This window comes from Podarcis liolepis, assembly GCF_965112155.1.
Source record: "Podarcis liolepis genome assembly, chromosome: 2".
Classification (NCBI taxonomy): domain Eukaryota; kingdom Metazoa; phylum Chordata; class Lepidosauria; order Squamata; family Lacertidae; genus Podarcis; species Podarcis liolepis.
In genome coordinates, this window is record NC_139555.1 from 70,446,216 (window position 1) to 70,466,294 (window position 20,079).

At 45.7% G+C, this 20,079-nt stretch overlaps 1 protein-coding gene across 2 annotated transcripts in view; it reads right to left on the reverse strand.

Moving 5' to 3' along the window:
• CAMKV (CaM kinase like vesicle associated) overlaps nt 1–19,198 on the reverse strand; it is a 66,635-nt gene extending 47,437 nt beyond the window's left edge. Inside the window, exon 1 of one of the 2 annotated variants that reach the window (XM_083488742.1) lies at nt 18,892–19,198. The gene's annotated coding sequence lies outside the window, so the exon portion shown is untranslated. Of the gene's footprint in view, nt 1–17,414; nt 17,528–18,891 lie in introns of those variants that run through there. The other variant, XM_083488743.1, reaches the window with a different exon arrangement.
• Between the last annotated feature and the right edge of the window lie 881 nt (nt 19,199–20,079).

Here is a 20,079-nt window from a genome sequence, read left to right on the forward strand (position 1 = left end):
TCTACACTCGTTTCTGATGAGAGGTTAATGCTTTCTGCTTCCATTGAACTCAGACATGACTCCAGGGACAGCCCCAAGGTTACAGGATAATGCTTAGCATTGATGCATAAGACTAAAGAAAAAGAACTTTAGCAGAGATCAGGGTTCAGCTCCAGTCCCATTAACATCTTCATTAAGGATGGGGAAGCAGGCATGAGAGGCATACTAATTCAATTTGTGCCAAAGACCAAATGTGAAGGCACAGGGACTAGCAGAAATACAAGTGTATTCAAAAGGCCAAAAGAGATGAGAAGTGATCTAAAAAGGCTGCCAGAAGAATCACTCGGGGGTTGTGTATATTTATTACTTATTCCTTTCATATATATATATACATATATATGCAGGTTTTGGTGTCTTCGGGTGTCTTCCCGTGTAAGAGTTGGGGTGTCTAGGCGACGTTTCGACGAGGTCTCACTCGTCATCTTCAGGCTGGTGCTTTCGGCTTCTTGTTACTGGAACAGTAACAAGAAGCCGAAAGCACCAGCCTGAAGATGACGAGTGAGACCTCGTCGAAACGTCGCCTAGACACCCCAACTCTTACACGGGAAGACACCCGAAGACACCAAAACCTGCATTCCTGTACCCGTGAAAATCTACGAAAGCAAATACATACATATATATATATATATATATATATATATATATATATATATATATAATATTTATTAATTTTTCAACAGTTTAAACACAACACTACAGAAAACAAAAAAACAACAACAATACAATACAATACAATAGAAAAAACACTACAAAACACTAACACAAACAACTAACAAAACAAAACAAAACAAAAACCATTTAAAACACAATCCAATTTCAATATCTTATCTTTCATTCACTTATTTCCACGACCTCCTCACACCTCCCGTATATTTATACCATCCTTCAATTGCATCCCCAGGGCGGTTTTACGAAAAAGAACAATTAAAACACAACTACAACAACAAAATCAGCTAAAAGCTACAACCTTATAAAAGCAGCATAAAACAATGAGCTGTATTCTAAAGGAAAGGAAAACCCCCCACATCTAATAACACCAAGAAAGTGAAAATGACAAAAAAGTGCCAGGCAAACCTTCTGGAAAGAGTATTCCGGAACTGGGGCACCACCACTTAGAAGGCTCTCTGGTATCCACCCTTTTGATGGCGAGAGCATTCACAGAAGGGCCTCCATAGAAAGGCAAATATAGAGACTGATGGTCTGAAGCCATGAGGAGCTTCAAAAGGTAAAAAGAAAAGAAAAAAGAGCATTTTGAACTGAAATGAGTGTGAGCCAGTGCAGTTGGCATAACACAGGCATAATATTATAATATTATGATTATAATATCCAGCCAGCAATCTAGTAGCTGCATTCTGCAGCAGAAAGCATAGTTCAGAGGCAGCCCCCAAGTATAGTGCATTATAGGAGTGTAACCCGGAGTTATCAAAGCATGAATAATGGCACATGGCTATCTCCAGGTAGGGTCAAACTTGGAATAGCTAAGCTGGCAAGAGGCACTCCTTGCCACAGAAGCAACTTGTAGCTCTAACAAGAAAGATGGATCAAGGAGAACTCCCAAGTTGCAAACCTGCTCCTTCGGGGGGAGTGCAATTTAGTCTAGTGTAGGATCACTCCCCTGGGCAAACAAACCACTATACACAGCACTTCCATCTTATCTGGACTGGACGTCTGCTTATGGCCCTTATTTTGGGGGAGAGGGGCAAGGCTACTCTGAGGTATACAGATGTACCTTGGAAGTCGAATGGAATCCATTCCAGAAGTCCATTTGACTTCTAAAATATTTGGAAACCAAGTTGCGGCTCCTGCAGCCAATCGGAAGCTGCATCAGATGTTCAGGTTCCAAAGAACGTTTGCAAACCGGAACGCTCACCTCCAGGTTTGCGGCGTTCGGGAGCCAAAACATTCTACTCGCAAGGCATTCGACTTCTGAGGTACGACTGTATTTAAAAAGACTGTCAATATGTAGGGGTAATTTGTGTAACGGCCAGTATAAAAGCCCAGGGATATGTTTGAAGAGCTATTTTGCCTATACAGTCATACCTCATGTTACGTCCGCTTCATGTTACGTTCTTTCAGGTTATGTCCCGCGGCAACCCGGAAGTACCGGAAAGGGTTACTTCCGGGTTTCGCTGCTTGTGCATGCACAGACACGCAAAATGACATCATGAGCATGCGCAGAAGGGGCAAATCACAACCCGTGCATGTGCAGACGCACCACTGTGGGTTGTGTTCCTTTCATGTTGCGAACGGGCCTCTGGAACGGATCCTATTCGCAACCAGAGGTACCACTGTATAAGCAACCTCTCTCTCTCCCCCTCTCTTTCTCACCCCCCCCATCTATCCTCAGTGTTTCACCATTCTGTTTGAAACAAGACTTAGCAAGTGGGTGTGGCAGACAATGGTGCAAAATGGGAGGATTGATTAATAACGGCAAAAATGACACAGGGCTAAGAAGGTTCACACCCTGTGGATTCCAAAGGATGTTGGATGTGGTGAACATCTGTTCAATTCAGTAAGACTGTTAAGCAAGAGTGCATCATCAGGATCAATTAACACAGAATTTTTAAAGACTTAGTTTACTTTTGGGAGATCTGGAGCAGGGGCAGCCCAGCATTAGGCAGAGCAGGTCCATCTAGATGGTGTGTGCGTGGCAGCGGTCGGGATTGCCATCTTGTCTTTCGCCTCAGGCAACAAACTGCCTTGGGTTGGTCCTGTTCTGGAGAACACACTGTAGCTTTGTAAATTTAAAGGGGTAGAATTCACTCTTGCACTAAGCCAACTTCTCCGTTAGCACCAGCATTTCTGCTTCTGCTGATGGAATTATCTCCCCTCTCCTCCCCCTCCATGCTGCTCCAGGGGTTATCCCATCAGCCCAGAACCAATTTGGGGAGAGGACACATTGGGGAGAGGGGGAAAGACCCACTGCTCTAGCAGGATGCATTGTACTGGCTCTTACTAGCTCAACTATTTTATTGAATCTGGCCCAAGATAATTGTTGAACCACTGGGACAGTAAAACGATAGATTGCAAGACCGAAATCAGTCTTCCATTGCCCTAAAGCATGATTTGCTTTTAATTCACATAGTCAGGATTGCTCAGTTAGGTACTTCATCCATCTATGGGCTCGCCAACACTTCCACTTATCCCGTGCCTAGAAAGCATGGATCTGAGTAGTTTCCCCAATTCCCTGCTCCTTTCCCAGGAAAAACTTTTTCTTTAGCTCTAAATGGGAACAAATGTCAATCTAGAGAAAACTGGAATTGCTGTTTGCTCCGACTGAGCTCTAAAGAGCGTTTCCCCGGGGGTGGGGGGGGGAAGCAGTGCGACCAGAGGAAGAGTGAATAAGCCCCATCTTTGTCTGGTTTTCTTTGGAAGTCTGGATTCTGCCGCTTCAGTCAGGGTCCACCCACTCCCTGCTCCATCCCCAGCTGCTGCTGCTGCGCTAAAAATTTCCCAGCACTGCTTAGAATCCTTTAAAAGAAAAAAGAAAAAAAAACCCCACTGCTTGCATTTCCAGGGATGAAATATAGCTGAAAAAAGAAAAATAACAGCCTGTGTCATTTTGCTAACGCGGAAGCATTCCATCATGAATGTGTGAAGCATCAGCCCTGCTGTACACAGCTCTACAGCTATTTCACCAGGGAAGCTGGGCTGCCTTGCCTCTCCTGAAAGACACTGATAAATCGAGGGACAGAGCTGTAAAAATGATCGGTGGCGGTGGAAGTCTAATCTAAATATTTATAGAGGAGAAGTCTTGCTGTAGCCCAGATGAGATCATAGGACTATCTACTGAAGATTGTGACATCCCTCTTCAGGCTACCTGGACCCAGTCTGAGCTCCTCATCTTTACCTTGAAATACCTCCCTTGCCCCTCCATCACCTGGCTGCTCTTATGTCATTTGCTCCTCTGCTTCATCACCCGCATAAGGTGGCCACATACCCTACTTTACAGTAGCGAGTCCTCCATTTGAAGGGTTGTCCAGTTCAAGTCCACCTTAAAGAAGAAGGGAGAGCAGGAGGATCTTGACGTTCCCCATCAGCACTAGCACCAGGGGAGAAGGCTGAGTGGGCACACAGAGTCACCTGGTCACAGTCTTCCTCATTAGGCTAAGTGAGATGTATCTCTATTTAAATTTAACTAATTTGTATGCATTCTTCAAATCTGTATCCTCTGCTTTTACATCACAGTTTCTCAAACTTGGGTCTCCAGCTGTTGTTGGACTACAACTCCCATCATCCCTAGCTAGCAGGACCAGTGGTCAGGGATGGTGGGAATTGTAGTCCAAAAGCAGCTGGAGACCCAAGTTTGGGAATCCCTGTTTCAGATGATGCAATTTTCCTCTTTGGTCGCCCTCTCCCTCAAACACTCCCCCTTTCACCTTTGATGCCCCTTGTGCCTTGAGCAGCTTGCCAGAATACCTGTGGATGCCAACCTCCTCCAAAACCACCTTGTCCATGCAGCTTTTGACCCAACGCCGCTCGTTCCTACGCTCTCTAAAGCAACTCTTACTGTAACGAAGCCGAAGCACTCGTAAATGGAAATAGCGGCATATTCATCGGCTGTTTATCCCTCCCCTCCACTTTCCTCTCCTTTGTCTGTTTCCCCCATGTCAAACTTTAGATCAGGGCTTGTGGCACCCACCGTCTCAATTTCTCAGGGGCATCCATACATATAAATTAGCATATGCAAATTTCATGCACATTTGGTTCACAGGTCTGTGCTGTGGCACCTAAGCAACTGGTATTCAAAGACATGGAAATGATTTTGTCTAAAACTATTTCCAAGTCGCCTGTAAGAACATCCGTGCTTCTTGCTAGCAACACAACAAGATGGAGACCCTTCTCACCACATGACAGGAGAGCAGCATCCTATCTTTAAGTTTTACAGTCAGTCTGGGAGATTAATCAGCATGAGGATGTAAGGGAAAGGCACACTCTCTACCTGGTAGATTTCAGACACAAATGAGTGGGGAAGGATAAAAAACATTCAACTCTAAGGCTCTTTCTTTAAAATGATCAGCCCAACTGCACTCAGGGGTGGCCTCAGATGTTTTGGCACCTGAGGCAAAGCACCCCCACAATAGTGTGCTTGTGGGATGCTCTGCAAGGGCTCCCCCTCAAGGAAAATTCCTTGCAGAGCCTTGCCACTGAGCGTGGAAGATTGGGCAGAATCTCCCTTCCTGCCCAGCAGCAAAGATGGGTGGCAGAATGCTGTTACTCTGCCTCCGCCAAAGCCTCCCTTACCTGTGTTGCTTCTCCAGAGGCAGTGGGGCGGGCAGGGCGCTGCCTCTTGCATTTCCACCACCTGAGGCGGTTGCTTCACCCCGCCTCACGGGAGCGCTGGCTCTGATTGTACTCCAAATGGCAGCTAACTCTTTGTAATGTACCTGTGCTAAGACTGTAGTCCTATTCCTCACTTGCCTGGGAGCAAGCTCCATTTAATATAGTGGGACGTAGCGCTGAGCAGAAATGCATTGGGTCGCAGTGTTCACTACTTTAATGCCAACATCCTCTACCCTGTGCAGATTTGCAAATCGAAGAAACTATCGTGGGCACCACATACACCAGCAACCAAGCACAGACTGCCAGCAAGTATATTGGCTATAATACAGTGCTTCTTTCAAGTCTAATTTCAGGGGGGAAAGGGGACCCTGCAGGCATCAAGGAAAGCTTCCATGGGCACATCTGCATCCATGGGTACCATTTTAGTGATCCTGGCACTACCCTCTCAATATTCCATTACGTGCAGATACAACAACAGACTGTGTAGGGGGCCTATGCTACAGTTAGGCCCTCCTATCTTACCCTCCCCTCCCAAATAAACCATCAAACATATGTGGTCCAGCACAGCCATCGCAGCAGCAATGAATGCAATAGCTCCAGGAAGAATCTGTAAAGGATTCCTCTATTATCCCACAGCGATGCCACCACTTGTTAAAAGATTATTATAGCTACTCTTACTATAATCCCAGTTTGCTGCCACCAAGCTGTCAAGGATTAACTCCTGTTATCCCGCTCCACTTCAGCTCTTACGCCCCTTTACTTATTTGTTTGACCCTGTTTCCTCACTGCCACCATATATTTAAATTGCAAGTTAATGATAAACCTCTATTCACCCGCTAATAGCTGTGGCAAAGCACGGTACGAAATAGTACAGGCACCACTTCCAAGTAAAACAATGTACGTAAGATGTCTTTTGTCTTTGATCAACAAATAATTAAAAATGGGCGGTCATGCTTAGCTTTAAATTTAATATATAATAAACTTAACTTGGCTGCTCTTACTATAAATCAGACTGTTCACTCTACCAGGTTGCTTTAACGTTAAAAAGATACCGTATTTTTCGCTCTATAACACGCAGATTTTTTCTCCTAAAAAGGAAGGGGAAATGTCTGTGCGTGTTATGCAGCGAATGTGTGGTCCCTGTAGCCGAAAAATAAGGCAAAAATCAAACCGCGCTTCAGGGAGAAGGGAGCTCCGTGAGAAAGCTGTTGCTTTCCTGCATTCTGCCTCAGGGTCTCTCTGCCCACCCTGCTCTGTTTCGTTGCTGTGTTTGCTCAAACGGAACAAAGAGCAGGGAAAGCCCCTCCCCTCCAGGCAAGTAGAGAGGAAAGCAGAGCGTCCGAACAAAGAGCAGGGAAAGCCCCTCCCCTCCAGGCAAGTAGAGGGGAAAGCAGAGCGTCCCTCGCTCTATCCTGTCCCTGCTCCGGAGGGAACAATGTTTGTGAAGGGAAGAGAGATTACAGGTTCGGCTTAAAATTCTGATTTGACTTCCTGCTTTTTGTTTTTGGAGACACACAGCATTCAAATATGCTTTCTTCCATTTAAAAGGATGAAATCCTTAAACAGTGGCTGGCTTGTGTGGGTGGGTGGGGGAAAACTTTTGCCTTCCTTTCCTCACGTTATAGCCCTCTCCTGCATTCTTAGCCTTCTGTGTTTTTCCTTCCCTCCCCACTTAAAATGTGGTTACAAAGCATGGATCCACATGGATCCTCAGGATCTTTGCATTGGGTCACCCCAAATTCACCATCAGAGCACACAGCATGTCCATGGCTACAGCCTGTCCCCCCCCCCAAAAAAAATCACACACCCATTGTTGCCTGGGGCTGCAATGGTGCAAAAACGTGGTTACAAAGCATGGATCCACAGGGATCCTCAGGATCTTTGCATTGGGTCAGCCAAAATTCACCATCAGAGCACATAGCATGTCCATGGCTACAGCCTGTCCCCCCCAAAAAAAATCACGCACCCACTGTTGCCTGGGGCTGCAATGGTGCAAAAACGTGGTTACAAAGCATGGATCCACAGGGATTCTCAGGATTTTTGCATTGGGTCACCCCAAATTCACCATCAGATCACATGTCTGTGGCCACAGCATGAATCACAAAAATGATACGTCCACTGTTTCATTCAGAATATTTTTTCCCTTGTTTTCCTCCTCTAAAAACGATGTGCGTGTTATGGTCAGGTGCGTGTTATAGAGCGAAAAATACGGTAATTCTGAGATATTAAGTTCTTCCTCTTGTCTAAACCAATACCTTATGATCCTGGCCACTCTTAACTCAGTGCTTGCTTTGACAGAATGTAACTCAAAGTCCAGCCAACTGCAGCCCTATTGTGGAAACTTTTTACCTCTTACCATCTCCTAGGAGCAAGTAAAGGTAGCATATAGACAGTTAACTCTGTACATTCCACAATGTGAATTCAGATAAAAGCAAAACCTTTACCTCAGAAAACCTCCAATAAGTATACAAATGCGATTTTTCTACAGGATCACATCTCCCCTTGCTGCAAAATATTGCCATTATAGTGCTATGAAGAGAAAATATATTATTATTATTATTATTATTATTATTATTATTATTATTATTAACTATCCTTGAAAGGGACTAATTTTTGGGGCCGATGTGTAAGAAGTGATAAACAAATGTGCATTTATTGCCCTAAAATCTGCTAACGTGGGAAGGCACACATTGCGTACACTACTACTCTGTGTATGCAGGTGAGTGCAAACAATGAATTTGGCATATCAGTGGAGGTGGGGGTAAGGAGAGAGAGGCTTGGGGCCCTAGCACTGACCCCATACTGGAATTTCCTCACTGTGTTTCTTTGAACAGATGCTCCTTGCTGGTATCCCATCCACATGCTGCTGTCTCAACTTTGCTCTGAGAATTCATAGGAAAATAGCAAGAGCCAGAGGCAGAACACACACGAACCCCTCCAAAATAGCCTGTACCAAATCTAATGGCATTGCTAACATCAATCATAGGCGCACCAACAGGGGAAAAAACCACACCATCAAGTTGGATGCTAGGCAGTACTAAGGAGAGGAGTAGCAGAAAGATGCTGTTTTATAAATCAGCAGCTTGTTCTTACTTCAAACACTGCCTTCCGTTACTGTTCTCCTGGGCTTAGCAGCAAGAGAACATGCTGAGAAAAGGCAGCAGGAACACTGAGAGTCATCAGGGCAATGTGGGGAGAGATGATTACATACAAGAAGGAGAATTGCCACTGCTCTAGCAATGGGCTGGTTCAAGTTATTTTGGCACCACACTATAGGCCAGTGTGCCTCAACCAGGTGCCCTCCAGATGTTTTGGACTACAACTCTCATCAGACCCAGTCAACTGAGGCTGATGGAAGGTGTAGTCCAAAACACCTGCAGGGCATCAGGTTTGGGGAGACAAAAATGGGGCATTAACAGTTACTGAATTAGCAGAGAACTTCATCAGAGGACAGGCTTTTAACAAGTATTGTGTAATTAGTAACCCCCCACACACTGGAGATTTGTGGTTGCTGTTTCGAAACTCAAACTGTGGGGGGGGGGGCACTGTTAAGCGTAATTGTTTAATTGTAAATGGAAAATAGCTCTGTATGTGTATTGCTAAAAGGAGCATGGAAATTTCCAGTGAAGCTCTCTGAGCACCAAACAGGCTGATAATTAACTGAGAATGTATCTCTGCTACTCTCTCATGTGCTGTTTAACTTAGATTACATGGGAGGGGTATTCAGTTGCAAATCTCCATTTTGTGGGAGTTGTCTTTGTTCTCAAGCCACCTTGCACTGATGATTCTCTCCTGGAGAGAACAGCCTCAGGCTGGAATGCAGGCTGCATGGAGAGAAATAACTTTGATTTCAGTTCTGTTTGGAGTAATTTTACATTTCTAAGAAGATGTACATTTGCTTGGACAAGCACATGGTTTTATGCAACTATTTGAATGTATCGCTATTGTTGTAAGTCTGTTTTGAAGAAAGTTATTAAAGCTTTGGAACCATATTTTTGGTCTGGACAATTTTTATTCCAAGAAGAGTCATCCTATTGCTCCAAATGTGTAATATTAATAACTGCAAGAGGCACACCTACCCCCACCTAGCTCTCATGGTTGCTGAGAGAATTCTCTCTGGGCTTTGCCTTTCTTTCCACCGCCTTCTGCATGACTGCCACATACAAGGATTGGGGAAAAGGATGGAATTGGCAGCAGCTGCTTAGCAAGTGATCCCGGCGCCTAACAGCTGTGCCAGAGAGGAAGCAAGAACAGTACGCCCTGACTGTGTTCCCTCAATCCTCCAGATACTACCTGGTCTTCAGCTAGGTCTAAATGTTACACTTACCGCATTGCTAGGTGCCAGTTTAGAAACTGGAGTGTAATGTTGACAAGTGTGGTGTTTGTTCTGCATCAGGAATGGGGAACCCATGGCCGTTCAGATATTGCTGGGCTCCCAACTTCAATCAGGCCCATCCAGCATGGCCTGGTGTTAGGGATACAGGCGTTGGAGTACAACATCTGGGGGCCACAGGCTCTCCATCTCTGCTACATAGTAGTCTACTGTGGTGTGTGTGTGTTGTGGAAGCATCATATACCAAGAGAGACAGCAGCATTGAAAGGTTGCCTATTGTTTCCATAGACTCTTCCTTTAATGAATATAGATACCTTGCACAGGCAGACCTTGGACTCCCTCCCTTTGTGCAAGTGCTTTTACAGACCATGATAGGTAGCAAGAGGGCTAGACTGTTTCCATAAGCTTGGCCTTCTGGCCACTGCACAAACCGCTCTGGCAGACAAATAAAAATTCCTTCCATGCCATGTCCCACGTGATGTTTCACTTCCCACACAATTAGAACAGCATGCCATGCTGAGCTGGAAAGCGGGAGACTCAACACACCACCCGCACATGATATGCACATTACAGACAAGTAAAGGCATGGCGTCAAAACTCCAAATGTCGTGGAGTGATGGTACCATTTAGGTCTGGCCTTTGCCCGCTCTTCCACTTGAACCTGAGCCCTGGGAAAATGTCCCGCCATCCCAGTTTGAGAAAACACTAGTAATTATTCAGAATAAATATCCATCTTCCACTCCTCCGAGGAGCTAAGGTTGCACAGAGACTCTGAAACACCCCCAGCCCAATCAAACTGGTTTTCAGGTTTATTTGAAAAAAGCCCTGACATATAAGTATGTGTAAGTATGTAGAGCAACCATAGTGACTAGCCCAAGGTTGCCCAGTGAACGTCATGGCTGAGCAGGGATTTAAATATAACACTCTTTAACTGAGTTATCACTTTGGGTCTCAATTAACTTGAAAATAAATCAGTCTATCTTCAGGGAAGAACATGAAAACCTTTTTTTTTAACAGAGCAGTGTACAAAAACAAAACATTGGAGGCAGGCAGGCAACCTAGTATACTTTGTAATGCGAGTCATAACTGAATCACGTACCTCAGGAGAACAAATGAGCTTGAACAAAGCAATTGACATTTATAGTCTGAACATAAAAGTCCTAAAATGGAATCAGTTTTCCAAGAATCAGTTGAGTATATCAGCGAAACAAGCTACAAAGTGGAATAAATGAGCCCACCCTCCCTAAATCACACACAAAAGATTCCGGTCACAGCAAAAGGCTTTAGATCTGTTGCGTATAGGTTGTTCCTATCTACTTCGTGTTTCCCCATGGCAGGTTTTTTGGGGGGACGAATGTAGCATTCTGTCACACTTCGCCAACATTTGTACCACTCATTATGCCAATATATTGACTTTGATTGAATTTAAATGGCTGAGTGCTTCATGAAGGAGTTCTTAGGGGGATATTTTCCTTAAGATCAGATGAGATGCCGGCTGGCACATTTGATCTTCAGCCATGTTTATAAATTATCTGTACCCAAGAGAGAAGCCACTTTAAGTTTGACTGTTTCATTTCAAATAGCTGCATGCCCTTAGATTTGCAAATCTGGCTTCCCTTTGGACCTCTTTTAACAAGTTGTAATGAGTCACTGCAGCCAGAATTCCCAGACCCAGAGCACCTGCCTTGAACAAGTGTGAATCCTGTATCACAGGAAATATTTTTTTACAGGGAGGTGAGCAATCAAATAGACCTTTTTGATCTTGAACTACCATAAGCACTCCAGCCTGCGTCCTGAAATCCACGGACATAAAGTCCACTTGTGAATTATCCTTTCAGCTAAAATAAACATTTCCTCAAAGTGTCTTGTGACACCTTATCTAATAAGGCATTTGTTTTTGCTGTAACAAAAGTCATATCGCTACCCCACTGGAATTTTCCAAACAAAACATGGTCACCTTTATGCACCCATCACATTCCATGCAGGAGTCATCCCTGTGGATTATGTCTTACATTGTTTGTTGCCAGGATTGGGTGAGAAGAAAAGGCACAATCCACTTCTATAGACTTTATGAAGACAGAGGCTCTGCAGGCATCAAATATGTAACATGCTACTAAGCAAGCTTGCTGTTGGTCATCATAACTAGAGACATTTTGCTGCCTGGCAGAAAATCCAAGTGGTGATCCCATTTTGGGAAATGTATCAAACTAAGATATTGATTGACATTTTGCTTTTCTGTACCAGTACCCTAAAAATCTGCCACCTGATGTCCTAGTAGAGCTGATCCTAAGTGGGAACTTTGTTTATCTAAGGTTCAGTTCCAATGTTAAACTGCAGTTTCAGAGATAGGAGCAAAAGGTTTCATTGTGAAGTGTCAGAGGCCAGACCCCCTCCCTGAGTGATGGCTTTCCCCTAGAACAGTGGTTCACAAAGGGTGTGGCACGCCACATTGGTGTGGCAGGAGAAGATGGCAAGTGTGGCAGTAAGATTAAAGGACAATCAAAGAAACATTTCAACTTGTCAGTATAGTATAGTATAGTATAGTATAGTATAGTATAGTATAGTATAGTCTCAAAATAATTTTAAATATGTCCACACCTCTCTTCAAGCACATTGGCTATTCTTCTACAGTTCTCCATGACATATTGTTCTGAACAGGGATTTTCAATTCTGACAAGTATGAAAGATCAGAAAAAAGAAAAGAGCTTCTTTCTGTTAATGAGCAGACAAGAGTATGTTTGTCTCAAATTAGACCTAATATAAATGAGATTACCCGGCAAAAGCAAGCTCACACCTCTCACTGGGAATGATTCATGATCTAATGTAGCTGCATTGTTTTTATACTTTCTGCATGTCCCATGATCGCATTATAAAGTAGTTGTGTTTTATGTTATAAATCAAGCACTGCGAGGAGTTGTTACTTTTTGCTTTCCAATGTATTTCTTATCAATAAAAAAAATTAAGTGAGAGGCGCAAGCAAATTTTTATTCTGAAAATGCGGCCCAGGGAAAAAAGCTTGAGAACCAATGCCCTAGGAGGAGGGAAGCCAACAGCATTACTAAATTCCAAATTCTCAGGGCTTCATAGGATCCTCTCAGGTGGGCTGACTATATAAATAAAGAGCAATTGCCTAGACAATTAAAAATGGGCTGTTCTCCTTAGTTTAGCCCTTTACCATATGTTTCCTTGCATATTAATAAACCAGGATGGATCAATGTTGAAGCATATATAATTAATGAATTAACCCTTTCCCAACATCTCAATAACAGAACAGGCAAGCAGACAGATATGCAGATTACTGACATGCATGTATATCTGTATCTTCCGCAAGTCACGTCTTTTCAAACCCTTCTGCCCTGCTCTCCCCCTGCCTAGGCAAAGACCTATATCTCTGTCAGGAACTCAAGCATGCCAGCAAGGCCAGGCTGAGCTGGTGGTTTTCACACCAGGTGCCGAGATAGCACACAGACTTGGCAGTATCTGAACAGACCCACAACATTAACTGTTCACAGATTGGGCGCCAAGATGTCTTTCCTCTGCTTCTCCTTGAAGGCTTTGATTCTCCATTAAATGGGAAATGATGAGGTGGGCAATAATCTGACCCAAGTAGTCCATACATGGGTGACCTCAAGACTGGACTCCTGTAATGCCCTTTATATGGGGCTGCCCTTGTATGGGGTCCAGAAGCTGCACCTAGTGCAGGATGCAGCAGCCAGACTGCTCACAAGAGCAAATTACTGGCAGCATGCTATTCTGCCAAGAGATATGCACCGCTTGCTGATTTGCTATCATGCCTGGTTTAAGGTCCTTGTGTTAATTTACAAAGCCCTAAGTAGCTTGGACCCAACATTACCTTAAGCACCGTCTGATTCCTTATGCTCCACCTTTGCCAATGAGATCCTCTGATGGAGAACTTCTGGTGTTTCTCAAGCCCTTGAGGATCAGCTGGAACTCTCTACCTGTAGAGTTTTGCAAGGAACCATCCCTGCCTTCTTTTACACATCTTCTGGAAACTGCTGTTTATAGACAGGCCTTAACAATACGATAGCCTCTTGCCAGTATAGACACGACAGATCTCAAGAGACCATTGGTTTGACTTTCTGTGATGCTTCCTATGTTCTTGTGTTCCCAGACACTTAGGAAAAGAACCAAGTAAATGCAAGGATTGTTTCCCTACGTAAGTCAATCTGCTGGCAGCTACGTGGAGCAAATATCTCTCCCTGCCTGTGCATTTCTCTACCCCAAAGGGGTGCCAACAGCCGCTTCTACCAACTGAGGTTGGAGAAAGGGAATCGTTTTTAAAGAATGTTTTGCATGGGTTTTAGAGAGGCATCACCTCCCATTGTGAGCGCTGCCCACACGTTTCTTTTGACTCACTCTGAATTCTGGTCGGTTTTTTTAAAAAAAAAAACAATACAGGAACTTGCAAAATCTCTTTAGTGGCTGCAGAAGTGGGATGAAATGTACCCACCGAAAGCAGCCACCTTTATTTCAAACCTCTTTCAACTGCGGGAAGAAAGACCGTCTCTATCCTGAATCTATTCCTGAGCTGAAGGCTTTTCATCTCAACAGTGAACTCTGTCTGTGAAATGCGTCAAGAGCTCCGTATGCAGTATTTATCTTAAGCGCCTTGGGGGAAAGAAGGCACCCCAGGGTCATGAAAGCAAAATACACCAAGGTTTGTGAAGCTGAGCTACAGGTTTGGGCTTTAAAATAAATGAGGGGCAGAACAGGTCCTCCCCTCACCCTCCATTACAGTAGGAGATCAGTTGATCTGCACATGTGATTGAAGCCATTTTATGTGCCAACTGCACAATCCATCTGCATGAATACAACTCAACTGTCATTCACAATACAGGATGATGGAGGAAGGGGATATATCAGAAAGCTCATGAATTAAAAAAAAATGTGCAGCCAAACCTATGGAACCTAGGGACCAATCCTATGGAATCATAAGAACACAAAAAGATCCCTGTGGGATCAGACCCCAAGGCCTATCTTGTTCAGCAACCTGCTTTCCAGTGCGGCCAACCAATTCCCTACAAAAACCCTGCAAACCAGGACATGAGTACAACACCACTCTTCCCACTTGTGCTCTTCAACAACTGGAATTCAAACACATTCTACCTCTGATAGTGGATAGTAGTACACAGTCATTGTGGCTCATAGCAATGCTTAACCCCTTAATGAAGAAATGTATGTGAAAGCACAAGTTGAAGGGTCCAGGCAGATTTTGCAGAAAAGGCACATACCACCAGGTGACTTGCCCATTCCAGTTCACAAATCTTTATAAAACACATGTGAATTTTGAAAGATGGCATGTTTTTCCACATGCCTGTTTGGATTTGAGTTGATAGGCTGGGAGGTGGGTTTGGGGAATTCTAGCTCTGCCAAGTCATAGATGATAGCTGAAAGGGCAACGTGCAGACCATTCCAGGAATTGTGTGTGTATCTGCTCAACGGCACTTGCTGGCTCAAGGGTTCCCCATCTCTCTCTGTTTACAAGGTGCCATGCCTAACATTGTACTTTTTTTAAAAGCTGATTTCCATCCAACATAAGATTCTCTCTTATCTTGAGCCCAGATGCACTTGTGTTCATTTGCACCCAACTTTCAATTAACTTGATTGAGACTAGGTGAGCCCTCTTTCCTTTTCAGAATGTAAGGGAGAAGGAGCAGATGTCCTGAAGCAGAAAGCCAAAGAAAGGTTTGGCTTCCGGAAACTTTCCAGCATTTATAAAATATACCTCAAAGGACATTCTGTGGGGAGGATGTACCGGTTATGTATGTTATGAGTCTGCACCCATATGGCAGATTTTTCAGTAAGATCCACATTCATTGTTGCAGGAAGGTGCTACTGTTGCACAACTAATTCTTAAAGCTGCACTCCTATGCACTCTTCTCAGAGAGTGAACCACACAAAAGACACTGGGGCTAACTTCTGAGTAAACATGCATAGTATTGGACTCCACATATTACATTTTAAAAGTGCATCTGTGCAGCCATTTTTTGTTTTGTTTTCTAAGCTCAGTCCTTAATAGATGAGCCATTAAAGTGTTTACTTTAAAAACCCACTATATATCCTTTTGGTTTAAGGAATTCTGAGCTGAAGTGTCTTTTGGGGCACACAATCACTGTGAAGGCAGCAAATCCAACATAGTTCTGGGAATGACCAACAATGGGCATAGGCCACAGGGCTCCACAGGGAGGAATCAGAAGGGGCGCATTGGCAGCTCTGTGGAAAGTGAAACGTGACAGCAAGGGCCACATGCTTTAATAAGTAGACCAATTATCTAAAACTTCCAGGAGCCAATTGTAACCAGAGTGTAATTTTTAATCAGGCGACTTCAGATTAATGGCACACTTGTCCACTTTTGAGAATATTTTGGTTCTAGTATGTAAGTGTAACTCATCTCATCCTGTTAATACCTTTAAGAGTCACAAGTGAAAAATATTAAAGACAGTCTTTTTAAGAACAATTGGTAGCTCTTTGGCACCTATTAATGATGTTTTGTAATATGAAAACTCAATCAAATTATAACTAGCTATAGTTAATCTGCTAATTAAAGAGACAGATGATCAATCAACTAAAAATCCTTTAATTGGTTCACACTGCTACTGATAACGAAAACAGTGCATGTCATTTGCAGCTGCTGGGACCCGAGGCCTAGGGGTGAGCCCAAACGGAGTTCTCTTACTTTTGTTTACAAGGTTTGCTCAGAGTCCCTGAGCATTTGGGAAGGCACAGAGGTGGAAGGAGTCTTCTTCTGCAACTCCAATATCCCTAGCTCAGTCAAATGATGCTAATATGGCAAAGGTAGGAAAAGAATCCAATACGAATTGGCAGGAAAGGGATCTTCTGTTTCAGATGGCATAGTTTCCTCTTTAGGGTGCCAACAGGCATATGAAGTGAGATCCACCCTCTTCAGCATGTATTAATTAGCCCTTCTTGTATCCCTAGTTTGACATGGTGTTCCACATCAAGTAATCCAGTATGTTTAAGGCGGATGTGATTTTAGGATATGGCAACAGGGCTCTGAAAAAGCACATATAAGCAAGAGGCCTCTGAAATACTTCCCACCCTGACTGCGAATGAATTTAATATATCTGATACAGGCATCGGTTTGAGGGTTTAAAACAAAAATAAAAAATGGGGATCTTTTATTTTGGCTAGTCACAATGTTTATGGCTGTGGAAGGCAGAGATTTACAGAGCTGGTCCAAAACAATGCCAGATGATATTTACACCCCGCTCCAAATATATATCTATAGAAGAGGTTTTCTTGGTGAGTTGTTTTATCCGTGCTCTGGAGCCCTAGTCAAAAAGGCTGCTCTGTTATTAAAAATGAACTCTAAGTTCTGTACGGATCTTAATAATGTTAACTGGATATGAGCGCATATAGGGGGTATTTAAAAGCCTCAGCAGCCACCCCTTCGAATCTCAGCTTATCGGGTGATTAAATAAAACACAGAGAAACCCAAAGCCAGGGCAAAGGAGTTGAGCGCGCCTCCTTCCTTGCGGATGAGTTCCGTTTGCTAACGCAGCCCCGCGGGCGCTCTTCTGCGAACCACAGCGAACGCTGGTGGCGCTGCGCACTCCAACCCCGGGAGTTTCTGTAACGAAGGACAAGAAAGCGAGGGACACGCCGTAGCCCGAGGACCACACATGCGAGAAAACGCAGGTCGAGCTTCCCACCCACAAGGCCAGGGGAGGCAGGCAGCATCTCCACCCGGGCGCCAAAACAGAACAGCTAAACTTACAAGATGCCTCCCCAAGCACCGTCTGAGCGCAGATCCTCTAGTCTATGGAGATCGTTCCCTTTTTAGAGGCATCTTTAGCCTGGATCTGACTCCAAGCATAAAAACTCCTGTTCTCAAAACAACACCCCCCCCCCCGCACTCTCCAACCTGCAATTAAGACAGAATCTTTTAGTTGTGACATTCGCTGTTGTCATGGAAATAAGCGCGAGAGAGCGAGTTGATGGGCGGGGGAAAGGAAATCAAAATAGCAGAATCTGCCCGGGGAGAGGGGGAGCGGGCGGCAGCGAGAAAGAGTTAATGTGTGCGTGTGGATTTACAGTTGCTAATGCCGGCTAATGCCACCAGCTCCAGTTGGGCTTCCGCAGATTGTCCCATCCAGACTAGCCAGCAGCACCAACCTTTTCTCGAGGCACGAAACTTGCAAGCGCATAGCTGCAACCTGTACGTTGCTTCCACCAGCCCCGTGCGCGCGCATGGATTGCTGGGGAAAGTGAAGCCGAGGAAGCTTTGCCTCCTCCCTCTCTCTCTCTCTCTCTCTCCCCTATGCTACGGGAGTAAAGGAAGGCGAGAAGGACCCCAAAAGTCTCAGTGGGAGGAGTGGGCGCCTGACTCGGAAGCAGACCCCCCCCCGCGCGCGCATCTGCCGCGTGGCCAGCCCGAATCCGAGCTGCCCCTACCCCGCGCCGCGCCTCCATGGCTCTCTGCGCAAGGCTGGGAAGCCAGCCTCGCCGAGTCTCTCCCATGAGAAGCGCGCAGACGACGACCAGCACCTCCCGCCCCACAGGGGGCGACGTGCCTCTTTCTGCCCCGGGCCCAAGCGAGAATCCCCGATCGCCGCGGGAGAGGGTGGGCGCGCGCACCTAGCAGCAAAGGGAGCAGACGCCAGTTCCTTTTGCAGCAGCTGCAGATCGACTTCCACGTGGGGTCTGAGCTTGCTCCTTTTCTTAACCCTCCGCCAGCCTCCTGACTCCACCGCCCCCGTCCCACTCTGAACCCCCCTTTTGCACGCGGACCCCCCTCCAATTAATATTTGAATGTGTGCGCGCGCTCACTGCACGGGCTGGGGAAACGAAGACAGCGCGAGTGGGTGGGTAGGTGCGGGAATGAAGATCCGCAATTACTCAGCTCGGAGTCACTTTGCCGAAGTGAAGGTGCAGCGCAGAAACACTCCGAGCAATTCACGGCGGCAACGAAGGGGAGCATTCGCGCGCAGCCCGGTCGACCCCACAGGTTGGATCGCCGCAGGGAAGCCACTTGCTCCCCGGCGGGACAGGCGGCTACTTCCCAACGCGCAACCTTTCCCCCTTACAGCCGCAGCCTCAGAACCCCGAGAGGGAAAGCTTGCCGACCGAGCTTCTTAAGGCACATGCCCGGGTGTCTTCCCAGCCGTCTCCGGCGCCAAGGCTCCAGCAGGGGCCCTCCTCCCCTCGCCTCACTGCAGCAAGCCATGGGGGCCCCGCGCCGCGCCAAGACCCACCTGCAAATCTGCTCTGCCGCTGGAAGGGATCAGAAGGGTGGGAAGCGTTCCGGTGGCGGCGGCGGGGGGAGCTGCCCTATTTCTCGCAGCGGGGACTTCTCGCCCTCCCCGTGGTGATCGGCCCTCCTCAATAGCCCGCCCGGCTCTTCCCGGGGCGAGGGTGGCTGCAGGGTTGCAAGGCGAGATGTGGCGTCCGAATCCGCCGTAGGATCCCGTCGACTGAAGATGGAGCCGAGAGCGCTCGGTGCTCCGCGGCTCCTCGCAAGTTGAGCATCTCAGTTGAGTTCCAAGTGGGAAAGTTACAAAGGATGAAACTGACAAGGGCCCGCCCAGGAAGGGTGGGGCCACGGGCGGCTGACGTCACCCGGAAACTTTACGCCCCTCCCACTACTTTTAACAATTGATCCTGGGCCCTGCCCGGGTTACGTTCTCCAGGTCCGGGACAAAATCATCTCCCAGGCTGGTTTAGAGAGGGGAAACTAGGAAGACGCGCATCATATTCCAAACCAACCTGATCTGTCCCAAGAGAAAAGCCTTTCCATGAAACTCTGTTCATTACAGTGACGTATTTCATGTTTTCCCTGTAGTTTAACCTGTATAATATACGACATTTGTAGCACCCCAGAGCGATAGAATATGCTCGTATCGTACACTTTTGTCACACAGCGCTGGGATTCGTTGCATGTTCATTACATCGGGACTGAACCCCGTCATCAACCGATAGCAAACCAGAGACAGATATAACAGGAAAAGAATCATCGGTGGCACATTAGGCTTAATGGTGAAAGAACTATTTTTGGATATGGTTGCGAAACGGCATTCTTGTTGCAAAAGATGTAATTGTATACCTAAGGGAGGCTGGAGAATAAGCATTTGTCTCGCTGATTGACATTCTCCCCTTTAGAGACACACAGTTGGCAGGCTAGCTGTCTAAAGTCATACCTTCCCTGAGTCCTCTCGCAGGCTCCAAGAAGAAGAGGTCTCACGGGCATGACAAGTTTGATTACGATACGCACCTGAAATCACGCCCTACAGGGATTATCCCAGAATAACAGTAAATTGCTTCCTTTTTAACTGATTTATGTAGACAGAGAAGGTGTAAAAGAGAGGTGAATGCAAGGAAAAGAGATTCATTGATGGGCAAGAGCTTTCCTCCCACATCATGTCTTTTTTGCCCATGCCCATGTA